General features: G+C 41.1%; 3 non-coding genes across 3 annotated transcripts; all 3 read right to left on the bottom strand.

Annotated features, from left to right (window-relative positions):
- Positions 1-3,091: 3,091 nt before the first annotated feature.
- On the bottom strand, positions 3,092-3,164 carry TRNAA-AGC. Its single transcript has one exon. It is a non-coding gene; the product is annotated as a tRNA-Ala (tRNA).
- Positions 3,165-3,305: 141 nt separating this feature from the next.
- TRNAY-GUA lies at positions 3,306-3,395 on the bottom strand. Its single transcript is given in 2 exon segments — positions 3,306-3,341; positions 3,359-3,395. It is a non-coding gene; the product is annotated as a tRNA-Tyr (tRNA).
- A 517-nt stretch (positions 3,396-3,912) lies between these two features.
- On the bottom strand, positions 3,913-3,990 carry TRNAY-GUA. Its single transcript is given in 2 exon segments — positions 3,913-3,948; positions 3,954-3,990. It is a non-coding gene; the product is annotated as a tRNA-Tyr (tRNA).
- Between the last annotated feature and the right edge of the window lie 12,363 nt (positions 3,991-16,353).

Here is a 16,353-nt window from a genome sequence, read left to right as displayed (position 1 = left end):
GTGATCCCTAAGGCCTGGCATGATTTGTCCCCTACCTACCTCTCTGACCTAACTGTACAATAGAAATAAGATGTGAGTAACAAATATGAGCCATATATAAGATTTTAAATTTCTAGTAGCCACATTAAAAAACAGAAACCAATGAAATTAATTTTATTAATATATTTTATTTAACCCCAAACCATATAAACTATTATCATTTCAACATATAATCAGTATTTTAAATAATGAGATAGTTTTATTTCTTCCCTTCCAATCTGGAAGTCTTTTACTTCATTTTTCTTGCCATGTTGCACTGGCTAGAGACCCCAGAATGGTCTTCCTTGCTTCTTTCCTGATCTTAAGAGGAAAGCATTCATATTACTAAGTTTAATGTTAGCTGTGTGTTTTTCATTGATGCCCTTTATCAGGTTGGGGAAGTTCCCTTCTCCCTGCCTTCCAAGTTTGCTGACAGTTTGAAAAATCAGGACTGGATGTTGAATTTTGTCAAATGCTTTTTCTGCATCTACTGAAATGATCATGTAGTTTTTCTTCTTTAGTACTGTACTTTAGTACTGTACTTTTTTTTCTTTAGTACTGTACTTTAGTACTGACAAATTACCTTGAATTTTGAATGTTGAACTAATCTTGTATTCTTGGAAAAGACCCATTTGGTCATGATGTATTTTCCTTTTTATATATTGTTGGATTTAACTGGCTAAAATTTTGTTGAAAAATTTTGCATCTATGTTCATGAAGGATATTGGTCTGTAGTTTTCATGTAATGTCTTTGCTTAGTTTTGGGATCAAGATAATGAGGGCTTCATGGAATAAGTTAGACAATGCTCCCTCCTCTTCAATTTTCTGGAAGTTTGTGTACAATTGGTGTGATTTCTTCCTTAAATGTTTGGTAAAATCACCACTGAAGGCATCTGGGCCTGGTGTTTTCTTTATGAGAGAAATAAATGAGTTAGCACATGTGAAGTAACTAGAACTGTGCTTGGCTTGTCAGAGGTGCTGAATAAATGTTAGCTTTTAATGTTTTAGAATTCATCTATATTTTCAATTAAAGTAATAAATGGTTATTACAGAACTTAAAAATATTTTTAAATTTTAAGGAAGAAGAAATCACAGTAATCCTACTAGCCAAAGGTCACTAGTATTAACATCTTAATGCATTCTTCAGTGTTTCCTACAGGTAATTCATGCTTGTTTATACTGTTATTGTTTATATTGCTCTGTGCCTACTTTATTCACTTAATATTCAATTATTAACATTTCCCAAGTCAGTAGAAATTCTTAATAAATAAAATTTCAAAGGCTGTACTATTACATGGTCATACCATAATTCACTTAACCATCATTTTGTATTTTTAGAATTGTTCTACTTTCCCTGCAGAGGAAATCCAAGCACCCCTTTCCTGCACTTTCATATATATTTATATAAACACTCGTGTAAACTCTAGAATATTCCCTCCAGGCCTTCCCTCTATGGTGTGCTAATAACATACACTGATAACAGCTAATGTTCATTGTGTGTTTACTATGTGCCAGGCACTGTAAGAAGGGCTTTACATTAAAAGTAGGAACCATTATTATCATCCGTATTTTACAGATGAGGAAACTGAAGTACCAAGATGTCAAGCAACTTGCCCAAGGTCACCCAGATAGAGAATGGTAAAGACAAGAAAGTCTATCAGGTTTCGCAGCCCACATGACTAACCATTAGGCAATAGTGCCTCTCAGCTTATATCTATAGACTTCTTATATGAATTCCATTCCACACCTGAGTTGTTGATCCTGAGATATTGTTTGAGTTCTTGCCCAGCTCACTTGTCCCAAACATGTGTTCTCCACCTGGATTTGGGGTACAGTTGCTAACAATTCCTTTACTTATTACCCGTTTCTTGCTCTTGTAGTTATTATAGTTTCACTGCCAGCTCCTCCAGCCCACCAGCTAGAACACCCATCATCCCAACCAGAAATTGGGACATATCATCTGATAAAAGGATTCTTTTTCCTACTTTGTAAATTTGTTTTCACGAAAAAAATGATGTATTTTAAGTGAATCATTATACATTCAATAGAGACTTTATTGAACAGAATTTAAAATAGAAGCTGCCCTAGAAAATGAAAGACACGCCAATAAAAAACAACAGGTTGTACACATTGGTAACAAAAATATACAGGTTGTCTAGAATCCTAAAACGGAAATAAAAGTATTTTCACTTCTCAACTGTAATCCTCATAAAAGGTGTTATCTCTGCCTTTGTCTAGGTCTATATTTTGTGTTGACAACTGCAATATCGTTTCAACAGCTTTTTCATGGCTATATTCTAGAAAATTAGGATAGAGAGACTTCATTACCAGAAAAGACTTTGTGTGTGTTCTGCTAAATTGAACTTTTCAATGAGTGTGTGTATTTGTGTTTGTTTTTGTCATGTCTAAACATGTCTAAACAGACCACACTCAAGAGCAGCCCGAGCTAGAACTTTTCTCCAGTTGATTCCCTCTCTGTGGTGGTCTCTAATGAACTCTCCAAAGTTACTTCCCAGGAGGAAAATGGCGTTAGAATCCTCCTCCAACAAGAAGCCTCTGGGTCCAGGGTCTTTTCCACTTCCTCACCTGTCCTCAGGTACCCGCCTTGCTTTATCATATCCGTCTTGGATCTGCCAGGAGCCAGGCACCCCACAGTATGCAGATGAGATGGACCAGAATAGTCCCCGCCTCCTCAGCTCAACGTAAGTTTAAAGTAGCAGCGTCCTTTTCTAAGTTCTGTTTTTTGTTTTTCTGTCAGGTCCCTTTAATTATGCGCAGTTTAGACTCAGATGGGTCCCTGTAAGTGCAGCCATCAATCACAAATCACAAAAGACTCAGAGTGCCGACAGACGTGGTTGCAATCTGTCTCCACTTTTGGAGAGAAAACTAATTTCGTGAACTTCACAAAGTAAATGGGTCTAAAATTTTTAAATTAGAAAAATTATCCCCTCAAGTACCCTCGTCTGGGAAGTTTTAATAGCGGTAACCTCAAGCTCGCCCAACTCCTTTCAACTCTTGTTCGAGTTGAATGAGAATCAAAAGAAAAAGGACCACTGGAGAGCGGGAGAAAAACTGGAGGATGCGGGCATCGATCCCGCTACCTCTCGCATGCTAAGCGAGCGCTCTACCATTTGAGCTAATCCCCCACCGCTGGCCACGGCTGCTTATCTCTTCCTCTAGAGAGAGAACAGAGCGTTTAGAAGCGAAGATAAATATTCTTGACCACATTCTTGTCCCTGTTTCATGGTTAAGGCCAAAGTAACAACAACAACAAAAAAAAGCCTCTCTCCTTCGAGCCGGAATCGAACCAGCGACCTAAGGATAACTATGAGACACCAGTCTACAGTCCTCCGCTCTACCAGCTGAGCTATCGAAGGGAGTGAGGACATATGTCCTCAACCCATCTTCATAACTTTTAGTCATTTTTCTAGGCTTCGTATGTTTTCTACCGCGTTGCCTTCGTGATTCCCAGGTTCCTTGGGCACGAGATCCTCCTTGGGGACCTCCCAGCTCCTCACGGCAGCCGCCCCGAGCGTTCGCATCGCCGACCTTGCATGGGCTCTGAGGACTGGGTCAGGGGCCTGGCCCCTGGGAGCCGGCCGTTGGCCCGGGACGCGGCTTAGCCGTGTCGGCACTCAGGGGTTCGGGAAACGCCAAAGACGCTTTAGAAACAAGCGAAGGCCGTGACCCGGCAGCCTCCCCGCTGAGCGCAGGCTCAGTGCCCCGCTCACTCAGAACTCGGACCGCATGTCCCCGTTTCCGGGATTCGCAAAAGATTCACACCGAGGAAGCTACGGGTTTGGACCTGTTATTTGGAAAGTAATGTATTATCAGAGAAATCCTTATGCGGAAAGGACCATAAATCATAGGAAGCTCGACAAAAACGTCCTTGCCTCCTTCGAGCCGGAGTCGAACCAGCGACCTAAGGATGTCAACTACAGTCCTCCGCTTTACCAGCTGAGCTATCGAAGGAACGTGCAGGCCTGCTGTCCCCGCCCCCTGAGATTCAATAACTAGGAACCAGAGCGTGCTCAACCCTTACCCAGAGATGAAACTGAGCATGCGTAATGGAGGGAGTGGGGCGCGAAGGGAGTACGTGCCCGAATGTTGTTTTACGCGTGCGCAGAAAGACTACCCGGCTGTGGCTCGCGGAGCCTGACTGCGGTACAAGTGAGTTGCGAACTCTCGTGTCAAGACTCAAGACTCCTCCGCGTGTCTGTCGCACTTTTTCTTTACTCCCGGTGTTAGGGGAGTTACTGTCGGGTGTGGTTTCCCTATTCTGTAACCTTTATGTCTCCTCACCTTTCGTGTGAGGGGTCCGTGGTGCAGGGCGATGCGTCCGACTACGAATCAGAGGACTGTAGGTACGATTCCTTCCAGTCTTGGCGTTTTTGTCCCCTTAGTTTTCAAAATCAGAGACTTTTACTACTTTGGAGTTCTCCCAAGCACAAATGCCGAGAGTTTACCACACCTCGAGGGCGGAGAGCCACCAGGCTTGGTTTCCGATGCCGCCTGTGGAACTTTCGAGATGTTGAGATGTTGGCGAACACTAATAACGGGACGCCGGTAGCCGGGCGAGGAGGACGGCGCGGGGCAGAGCCGAGGAAAGGAGGGGCGGTTCCCGCGGGCTCCAGGTAGGATGTGGGGAGGGAGCCCCAAGGTCAAGCCCGCAGTTCCCAGGACAAAGCTGGTTAATGTCGCGGGGCTGCGTCTACCATGGCTCAGCTCTTCAGGTCTTGGAAGGATTTGAAGACGTTGCAGTCACCCAGTTACTAAATCACGCCAGCCATGCCCGACAGTGCAGAGGGAGCAAAGTTATTTACAAGGTTCTTTGGAGCCCGCTCCCATTTTACATTTCATTTAACAAACCCCTTCTTGGTTGTCAGCAGAGCAGAAAAACCGTCTAATGATTTGGGTTCTGCCCTCAAGGGCCTTTCAACCAAGAGGGCATAATGTTGGTTTGAGCAAACTGAGTTTTTATTTTGAAGTTATTAATCTTACTTGTGGAATGGGGTTTAGAATTAGTTCTTAAGTCTCCCCAAGTAAGGTAACAGCTCCCCAAAGTAAAAGTTTTAATACAATGTGAGGATGAGTTAAGGAAGAGAAAATGCGAGGTTAGGGAAAAGGGCTAGTCATTAAGTGGGAAAGCGGCTTCCTTAAGGCCACACAAACATGGTTAAAAGGAGTTAAAAATTTAGAGGGTGGGGCAAGCACAGGCTATTTGAACGAAATGGTGAGCTTTATTTTTGTTTCATTTTGCCATTTTTCTCACGTAACAAGCTGGTAGCTCTTTAAAGTTATATAGTGTCTCCGAGAGTTAAAAAAATACTATCTCTGTGAGAGGCGGGGGAGATGTGTCGCACCCCTCCCCCGAAGTTTATGGAAAGAACCTTGTAAATTAGGCTAAGAGGAAAGGGCCTTCATTTTATTCGTACTGTCTTATAGGGTGGCAAGTCAGGCGTTTATTATCCGCAGAGGTCACTGTGGTGGCCATCACTGCACTGTGGTGGAATCCTGGCCCCTTGGTGTAACCCCTTCCTGATGCACCCTCTTCCAAAACAGCCAGCCAGATAAGAGTGACGCGTTCCAGGAGGGCCAAGATGTTTCTTGATTTCTGGCCCTCTTACTTGTGATAGAAATCCACACAGAGCTAATGTAAGCAAGTGGCATGTATTACGGTGATACAGGAGTGTCCCAGGGAAACCATGGAGGAGTGGTAACTAAGCCTCCTTGTGGTTTTCCTCAGCGCCTCTCAGCTTCTCTCTCTGCTTCTCTAGTGCACACAGTTGGAAACATGGTGCTGCACCCCTCCATCCCCACTACCCTAAAAATTCCTGGCCCTTATCCCTTAGTCTGTTGCCGAAGATTGAATATTTAGTCCCTCCGCCTGGCCCCAAATTGATATGTTGAAAACCTAATGCCCAACTGATGGTATTAGGAGGTGGAGCCTATGGGAAGTGATTAAGTCGTGATGTCACAGCCCTCATGAATGGGATTAGTGCCCTTATGAAAGAGGCCTCAGAGAGATGCCTCCTCTCTTCCAGTCATGTGAGCATACGGTGAGAAGGGTTGGACACATGATTGCATCCCTCTTTCCTAGGATGCCAGTGAAAGATAATAAAGATATACAAGAAGAAAAAGTCTCATGCCACATGGAAAACAAAGTAGGTACAATCAGCAAACCTGAGCTTTAAAATAATTTCTGGGATTGTGGAAAGCAAGTGAGATTGAATAGATACATGGCCCAAAATGGAGAAAGTCACAGCTCAGAATACACGTTCTAGAAGCTTGCAGAAACAACCATTTTCCCTGTGGAGCTCCGAAGAGGCTTCAGGCACAGAGGCAGCAGCTCAAAGGTCGGAGGCCCATAACAGTTTGCAGCTGCTGCAGCCTTTGCCCCAGCTGGAGCTACCTGGAGAACTGCTTAAGCTGAGTAGGTTTGCCTGGGGAGAGCCTATGGGGTGAGTGTAGGGCTGGGGAGAGAGGCAGAGTAGAGCCTGATAATAAAGAGACCTGGAGAGAAAGAAAGGCTGCCCCACCCCACTCACAATTAAGTTGGCAGTTTGGAGCATCTTGGGCCAGCACCATAGAAATGAAAAACCCTGCTTATCCCCAGGACCCAGGCATTTTACAAACCCCAGTCAACGTAGTCCTTGATTCATGAATATGAACATATGTCTCCCAGGCATTTGAGAGGAAACAAAAACAACTTAAAGTCCAAGATGAACAAACAAAATAACTGATCCTGGAGGAAACAGATGATGCAAGGAATAATACAAAACCACTTTTTAAAATGCTAATTGATATTCTCAGGGACACCAGAACAAGGTGGTATTAAAAGGAGCAAGGAGAGAAAAGTTGACTTCTTGAAAACTAAGAGTGATTGCTAACGTGAAAAATAACACTGATTATGGCAAAAGATCAAATTTCGAGTTATAGAAGATAGAATGGAAAATATCTCCCAGGACACCAGAATAGAGAGAGCAGAAAATATACACCTAAAAGCATGGCGGATAGACCCAGAAGACACAATGGCTATCTAGTCAGAGTTCCAGAAAGGGAAAGCAGAGACAATGTAAGGAAAGGAATGTAAGAAAGACATTAGTTATTGAAAGGGCCATCCAAGTAGGGTGAATGAAAAACAGCTGTGTCTGGACACAGGCTAGTGGAATTTTAAAGCATTGAGGATAAAGATGAAACCCCCAAAGCTTTCATAGATGGGGAAAAAAACAGAAAAACAGGCTAGCTACAAAGGAATGAGAATCAGATTATGATCAGATTTCTTATCAGAAATACTGGATGCTAGAATACAGTAGAGCAAGGCCTTCAAATTTCTGTGGGGAAATAATTTTTAACCTAGAATTGTATAACCAATCAAAGTAGCGATCACATATGAGGACAAATAGATAATTCACACAAAGTCTCAAAGTTTAAATCCCGTGATTCCTTTCTGAAACAACTTTTAAAAAAAAATATTACTTGAGGTTCTTATAATGATTGGTTTCTCCAGGAAGCAGAAGCTGACACAGAATTAGAGTACAAAAGTTTACTGGACAGTAACATCCGTGAACAGAAAAGGGGAAGACACAGTACTGGGTGGGGGTAGCCATCAGACAGTGACGCAGACCTGACAAAGTCTCTGCCAGCCCCCTTGGTAGCTGCAGAGCAGATTTCCCTTTAGTGGAGTCCTGAGTGGGGCAGAAATGGCTAGGCCCTTATACAACCTCCTTGTCAGAAGCTGACAACCTTGGCCAGGAAACTGAGGTGAATCCTGAAGAAGTTAACACCAGGAGGCTCTCAGTTAACCATCCTCCTTGCAGCTGGGCAGTGAGTCCTTTCTGGAAAGGCAGTCTAGGAGCAAATACTCTATGTCTGCCACAGATGTACTTCATCAAAACAAGAATCCAAGAAAGAGGAGTACCCAGGATTTAAAAAGAAGAAAGGGACCAACTCAGGAACTCAATGTAAATCCCAGATTAACAGTGATGCAGCAAGCCAAGAAAGCAATCAGGAAGAATTAGGAAAAAACAAGAGGTCAGAGGGCTCTAGGAAGATGATCTTTGAAGAAGAAAATGGATTCTTTCACAGTGAACGTGACGAAGGACCAGGAAGAGCTTAGGGATGTGATAAAGGCATGTTGATTTTCTCAGAAAGCAAACCAAAACTAGGAATTTCTAAAAAAGTACATAGAGCTTCATAAAAAACTCATGGTCCAAATATACGGCAAACTGAAAACTGGCATGATTTTGAGAAATTGATGACCTGTGTTGTGGGCTAACGTATGCCCCCCCGCCACTTATAATGAACCTTGAACTTTCAGAATGTGACTATACTTGGAGATAGGGCCTTTAAAGAGACAATTAAAATGGGGCTGTTAGTGTGGGTCCTCATCCACTTTGACTAGTGTCCTTATAAGATGAGGATATAGGGAGAGGGAGAGACACCAGACACACAGACAACCATGTGAACACACGGCAAGAAGGCACGCACCTGCAAGCCCGGGAGAGAGGCCTCAGAAGAAACCAAGCCTGCTGACATCTTGGTCTTGGACCTCTTGCCTCCACAACGGTGAGAAAACAAACTGTTGTTTAAGCCACCCAGTCTGTGGTATTTTGTTATGGTAACCCTAGCAAACGAATACAGGCACGGTGAGGAAAGAGAAGTTTGCTTTCTTTTCTGCATCCATTGGTATGGTTTCCATGTTTTTTGACCACATGCAAACACTTGTGGGGCAGACAGTCCCATAGTTGTCATCTAATACAGCATTTAATAACAGTTGCATTTATTTATTTGTTTATTTGGTAGTGTTTGTAAATGCTTGGCATTCTCGTTATTAGCAATACAGTGTTTTTGCATTCTTTTTTTTGAATTTTTGAAGTTATTTTATTATTTTTTATACAGCAGGTTCTTATTGGTTATCTATTTTATACATATTAGTGAATACATGTTGATCCCACTCTCCCAGTTCATCCCACCACCACCACCCCCAACACTTGCCCCCGCTTTCCCCCCTTGGTGTCCATACGTTTGTTCTCTACATCTGTGTCTCTGTTTCTGCCATGCAAACCGGTTCATCTGTACCATTTTCCTAGGTTCCACATACATGCATTAATATACAATATTTGTTTTTCTATTTCTGACTTACTTCACTCTGTATGACAGTCTCTAGATCCATCCACGTCTCTACAAATGACCCAGTTTCATTCCTTCTTATGGCTGAGTAATATTCCATTGTATATGTGTACCACATCTTCTTTATCCATTCATCTGTTGATGGGCATTTAGGTTGCTTGCATGACCTGGCTATTGTAACTAGTGCTGCAGTGAACACTGGGGTGCATGTGTCTTTTTGAATTATGGTTTTCTCAGGGTATATGCCCGGTAGTGGGATTGCTGGGTCATATGGTAATTCTATTTTTAGATTTTTAAGGAACCTCCATACTGTTCTCCATAGTGGCTGTATCAATTTACATTCCCATCAACAGTGCAAGAGGGGTCCCTTTTCTCCACACCCTCTCCAGCATTTGTTGTTTGTAGATTTTCTGACGATGTCCATTCTAACCGGTATGAGGTGATATCTCATTGTAGTTTAATTTGCATTTCTCTAATGATTCGTGCTGTTGAGCAGCTTTTCATGTGCCTCTTGGCCATCTGTATGTCTTCTTTGGAGAAATGTCTATTTAGGTCTTCTGCCCATTTTTGAATTGGGTTGTTTGTTTTTTTAATATTGAGCTGCATGAGCTGTTTATATATTTTGGAGATTAATCCTTTGTCTGTTGACTCATTTGCAAAGATTTTCTCCCATTCTGAGGGTTGTCTTTTCGTCTTGTTTATAGTTTCCCTTGCTGTACAAAAGCTTTTAAGTTTCATTAGGTCCCATTTGTTTATTTTTTTCCCCATTACTCTAGGAGATGGGTCAAGAAAGATCTTGCTGTGATTTATGTCCAAGAGTGTTCTTCTTATGTTTTCCTCTAAGAGTTTTATAGTGTCTGGTCTTACATTTAGGTCTTTAATCCATTTTGAGTTCATTTTTGTGTATGGTGTTAGGGAGTGTTCTGATTTCATTCTTTTACATGTAGCTGTCCAGTTTTCCCAGCACCACTTATTGAAGAGACTGTCTTTTCTCCATTGTATATCCTTGCCTCTTTTGTCATAGATTAGTTGACCATAGGTGTGTGGGTTTATCTCTGGGCTTTCTGTCCTGTTCCATTGATCTATATTTCTGTTTTTGTGCCCGTACCATATTGTCTTGATTACTGTAGCTTTGTAGTATAGTCTGAAGTCAGGGAGTCTGATTCCTCCAGCTCTGTTTTTCTTTCTCAAGTTTGCTTTTGCTATTTGGGGTCTTTTGTGTCTCCATACAAATTATAAGATTTTTTGTTTTAGTTCTGTAAAAAATGCCGCTGGTAATTTTGTAGGGATTGCATTCAATCTGTAGTTTGCTTTGAGTAGTATAGTCATTTTCACAATATTGATGCTTCCAATCCAAGAACATGGTATATCTCTCCATCTGTTTGTGTCATCTTTGATTTCTTTCATCAGTGTCTTATAGGTTTTTTTAAAATTTTATTTATTTATTTTGGCTGCGTTGGGTCTTTGTTGCTGCGCATGGGCCCTCTCCAGTTGCGGCGAGCAGTGGCCACTCTTCGCTGTGGTGCACGGGCTTTTCATCATGGTGGCCTCTCTTGTTGTGGAGCACGGCTCTAGGCACACGGGCTTCAGTAGCTGTGATGCACAGGCCTAGTTGTTCCACGGCATCCTCCCGGACCAGGGCTCGAACCTGTGTCCCCTGCGTTGGCAGGTGGACTTAACCACTGTGTCTCTAGGGAAGCCTGTCTTATAGTTTTCTGAGTACAGGTCTTTTACCTCCTGAGGTAGGTTTATTCTTAGGTATTTTATTCTTTTTTTTTGCAATGGTAATGGCTTTGTTTCCCAAATTTCTCTTTCTGATCTTTCGTTGTAAGTGTATAGGAATGCAAGAGATTTCTGTGCATTAATTTTGTATCCTGCAACTTTACCACATTCACTGATTAGCTCTAGTAGTTTTCTGGTGGCATCTTTAGGATTCTTTAGTATAGTATAATGTCATCTGGAAACAGTGACAGTTTTACTTCTTTTCCAATTTGTATTCCTTTTATTTCTTTTTCTTCTCTAATTGCCGTGGCTAGGACTTCCAAAACTATGTTGAATAATAGTGGCAAGAGTGGACATCCTTGTCTTGTTTCTGATCTTAGAGGAAATGCTTTCAGTTTTTCACCATTGTGTTTGTCCTATATGGCCTTTATTATGTTGCGGTAGGTTCCCTCTGTGCCCACTTTCTGGAGAGTTTTTATCATAAATGAGTGTTGAATTTTGTCAAAAGGTTTTTCTGCATCTATTGAGATGATCATACGGGTTTTATTCTTCAATTTGTTAAAATGGTGTATCACATTGATTGATTTGCATATATTGAAGAATCCTTGCATCCCTGGGATAAATCCCACTTGATCATGGTATATAATCCTTTTACTGTGTTGTTGAATTCTGTTTGCTATATTTTGTTGAGGATATTTGCATCTATATTCATCAGTGATATTGGTCTGTAATATTCTTTTTTTGTAGTATCTTTGGTTTTGGTGTCAGGGTGATGGTGGCCTCATAGAATGAGTTTGTGAGTGTTCCTTCTGCAATTTTTGGAAGAGTTTGAAAAGGATGAGTGTTAGCTGTTCTCTAAATGTTTGATAGAATTCACCTGTGAAGCCATCTGGTCCTCGACATTTGTTTGTTGGAAGATTTTTAATCACAGTTTCAATTTCAGTGCTTGTGATTGGTCTGTTCATATTTCTTCCTGGTTCAGTCTTGGAAGGTTATACCTTTCTAAGAATTTGCCAATTTCTTCCAGGTTGTCCATTTTATTGGCATAGAGTTGCTTGTAGTAGTCTCTTAGGATGCTTTGTATTTCTGCAGTGTCTGTTGTAACTTCTCCTTTTTCATTTCTAATTTTATTGATTTGAGTCCTCTCCCTCTTTTTCTTGATGAGTCTGGCTAAAGGTTTATCAGTTTTGTTTATCTTCTCAAAGAACCAGCTTTTAGTTTTATTGATCTTTGCTATTGTTTTCTTTGTTTCTATTTCATTTATTTCTACTGTGATCTTTATGATTTCTTTCCTTCTACTAACTTTGGGTTTTGTTTCTTCTTCTTTCTCTAGTTCCTTTAGGTGTAAGGTAGATGGTTCATTTCAGATTTTTCTTGTTTCTTGAGGTAGGCTTGTATTGCTTTAAACTTACCTCTTAGGACTGCTTTTCCTGCATCCCATAGGTTTTGGATCGTCGTGTTTTCATTGTAATTTGTCTGTAGGTGTTTTTTGATTTCCTTTTTGATTTCTTCAGTGATCTCTTCGTTATTTAGTAATGTATTGTTTAGCCTCCATGTGTTTGTGTGTTTTACGTTTTTTTCCCCGTAATTGATTTCTAATCTCATAGAAAAGACGTGGTCAGAAAAGATGCTTGATTTGATTTCAGTTTTCTTAAATTTACCAAGGCTTGGTTTGTGACCCAAGATGTGATCTATCCTGGAGAATGTTCCTTGTGCACTTGAGAAGAAAGTGTAATATGCTGTTTTTGGATGGAATGTCCTATAAATATCAATTAAATCTATCTGGTCTGTTGTGTCATTTAAAGCTTGTGTTTCCTTACTAATTTTCTCTCTGGATGATCTGTCCATTGGTGTAAGTGAGGTGTTAAACTCCCTCACTGTTATTGTGTTACTGTTTATTTCCTCCTTTGTAGCTAGCTGTTAGCAGTTGCCTTATGTATTGAAGTGCTCTTATGTTTGGTGCATATATATTTATAATTGTTTTCTCTTCTTCTTGGATTGATCCCTTGATCATTATGTAGTGTCCTTCCTTGTCTCTTGTAACATTCATTATTTTAATGTCTATTTTACCTGATATGAGTATTGCTACTCCAGCTTTCTTTTGATTTCCATTTGCATGGAATATCTTTTTCCATCCCCTCACTTTCAGTCTGTATGTGTCCCTAGGTCTGAAGTGGGTCTCTTGTAGACAGCATATATATGGGTCTTGTTTTTGTATCCATTCAGTGAGCCTGTGTCTTTTGGCTGTAGCATTTAATCCATTCACGTTTAAGGTAATTATTGATATGTAAGTTCCTATTACCATTTTCTTAATTTTTACGGGTTTGTTTTTGTAGGTCCTTTTTTCCTCTTATGTTTCCCACTTAGAGAAGTTCCTTTAGCATTTGTTGTAGAACTGGTTTGGGGGTGCTGAATTCTCTTAGCTCTTGCTTGTCTGTAAAGCTTTTGATTTCTCTGTTGAATGTGAATGAGATCCTTGCCAGGTAGAGTAATCTTGGTTGTAGGGTCTTCCCCTTCATCACTTTAAATATATTGTCCCACTCCCTTCTGGCTTGTAGAGTTTCTGCTGAGAAGTCAGCTGTTAATCTTATGGGAGTTCCCTTGTATGTTATTTGTCATTTTTCCCTTGTTGCTTTCAATAATTTTTCTTTGTCTTTAATATTTGTCAGTTTGATTACTATGTGTCTTGGCGTGTTTCTCCTTGCGTTTATCCTGCCTGGGACTCTCTGAACTTCCTGGACTTGGGTGGCTATTTCCTTTCCCATGTTAGGGAAGTTTTCGACTATAATCTCTTCACATATTTTCTTGGGTCATTTCTCTCTCTCCTCTCCTTCTGGGACCCCTATAATGTGAATGTTGTTTTGTTTAATGTTGTCCCAGAGGTCTCTTAGGCTGTCTTCATTTCTTTTCATTCTTTATTCAGTTCCGTGGCAGTGAATTCCACCATTGTGTCTTCCAGGTCACTTATCTGTTCTGCCTCAGTTATTCTGCTATTGATTCCTTCTAGTGTATTTTTCATTTCAATTATTGTATTGTTCATCTCTCTTTGTTTGTTCTTTGATTCTTCTCGGTGCTTGTTCTTTAATTCTTCTAGGTCTTTGTTAAACATTTCTTGCATCTTTTCGGTCTTTGCCTCCATTCTTATTCCGAGGTCCTGGATCATTTTCACTATCATTATTCTGAATTCTTTTTCTGGAAGGTTGCCTGTCTCCACTTCATTTAGTTGCTTTTCTGGGGTTTTATATTGTTCCTTCATCTGGTACATAGCCCTCTGCCTTTTCATCTTGTCTATCTTTCTGTGAATGTGGTTTTTGTTCCGCAGGCTGCGGAATTGTAGTTCTTCATGCTTCTGCTGTCTGCCCTCTGGTGGATGAGGCTATCTACGAGACTTGTAACAGTTGCTTTTAAATGAAGGAGCTGATGCCCAAAGATGTGAAATGACTTACCTTCAGTAACAAAGTTGAACAGCGGCAGATGAGAGTTCAGATCTCCTGCGTCACTAGCCAGGACTCCTTGCTTGGCACTACTTGTCGCCAATTGGACACTTAGAGGGACTGGATGCTGGACTGCTCCCTGGGAGAAGGGAGGTTGAAAGGCAGTTTCTGATGTCAGGCAAGGTTCAGTGATGACCAGGATTCTGGGAGTAGGAAAGTGTTGGTTTATTCAAGGGAACTGTCTTTTCATCTCTTGAACCCAAAGATCAAGTTCCTGAAATTTGTTAACAATGGAGCTCCATGAAAATGCTGCCAAGATGCCCTGAGATCTGAAGGAAAAAGCCATTGTTCAACTTGGAAAAATACCTTACACATATCAACATGAAAGGGCTTTCACGTTCTTCCTTTCAGTTCAGGAAACCATTTGCAGATCACAAGGCTCTACCAAGAAAGGTTAAATAATTTCCTCAGACTGACCCTCCAAATTGGGGGAGGAGGGATGAATTCAGGTTTACTGATTCCTCATCCATGGCTTTCTGTAAATATTTACTGTGTCCGGGAAGGTTATTTGTGAGAAAGCACAGAGATGATGTTTCCAAAGTCAGAAAGGGAACCATGCTGGAGAACTCCACGGGAGCTACAGTTGATTCTTGTTACGCCTGCTAGTTAGGTTCTATAGAAGTCACCGCAAACAGTGATTTAGTGAATACAGAATCATTGCTTCTGGGGGAAATACAGGGTTGGGTTCCCTTAAGCCTCTGTTCACAACGTTTTCATCATTAAGTGATCAGTACACGACCTTGTTTTGTGCATGTTTCTGTAAGGACACCTTATTTAATGCATACTACTGATCCAGTAACATGGAACTCATGTCCAACAGCACTATTACTCATATCTGAAGGAAGCTTATCTAACATACATATTTTTTCCATGAGGCACATCATAATTTCTTGCACTTAGGAACACTAGGCAGCACTGTGCTTTTAAACATTTTAAATAGTGAAATTACCAACAAAAAGCACAAAAGTGCAAAACAAAGTGGCACTTCTTTACAGTAAGAAAGCTGAAACAAAAAGAACGTCATCTTGTCGGTCTCAGCTGGGAGCAGGTGCTCTGGGCAACCGGCATTTTTTGCTGTTCTATGTATCTCTGTGAATGACCACGAAAGCACCCTGAGTATTGATTTTGGGATTACAAATACATATTAGCAGGTAGGCAAATTTGCAAATGTGGAATCTGTGATCGTGAGAATTGACTATATTATTAAGTCACGCTAAATCCTGAATTATATGCCGAATCACTACCTCGCAAGCTCTTAATGAGACTAACCCCCAGCTCCCCACCTCCGTTAAGCAGGTTAACAGGAGCCATTTGTACTACAGGGAGACGGCAAGACTGACCCATCCACTTCCCAGGGCTCCATAAGCCTCTGCAAACTCCCTTGCAGTCTTTCACACTCAGAGAAAGTAGAGCTCTCATCTTGTTCACACAGTGTCTTCCCCGAAGGTATGATTTGGGGGGTGGGGGAGGGAGGGGGAGGCTGTTGTAGGGAGATTTTCTTCAGAGGTTCATATTCCTTTAACAGCCTTTTATTTACTCTCTACTATGTGTTAGGCATTGTTCTAGTGCTAGAGACATAGCAGTAAACAAAACAGACAAATCCCTCCTCTGATGGAGCACACATTCTGAAGGGGCAGACAATAAATTGACCGTAAATAACATATAGAGTAGGTTCAACAGTGGTGAGTACCAGAGGGAGAAAGAAAGCACAGGTAGATCCAGAGTGTGGAGGGTACTGTGCTTCTGACAGTGGAAAATTGACGTAGGAAAAAAGCAAAATAATTTGCTACAGTATATATACGTATACATACACACACACATTTATTTTAAATGGTTGCAGATAAAATTCCTTTAGAAAAAGTTAAAGTTTGCTAAGTTGTATTTCCTTTGTACTATGAAGAAATAATAAAGGATTGCTAATTAATAGTCTGACATAAGTAACGGTATATTTTTACTAATAGAAATTTCACAATTTGTACCTTATTTT

This window comes from Phocoena sinus, chromosome 17 (genome assembly GCF_008692025.1).
Source record: "Phocoena sinus isolate mPhoSin1 chromosome 17, mPhoSin1.pri, whole genome shotgun sequence".
NCBI lineage: Eukaryota > Metazoa > Chordata > Mammalia > Artiodactyla > Phocoenidae > Phocoena > Phocoena sinus.
Note: the sequence above shows the minus strand (reverse complement) of the source record. Positions and strands in the feature narration are given on the sequence as shown.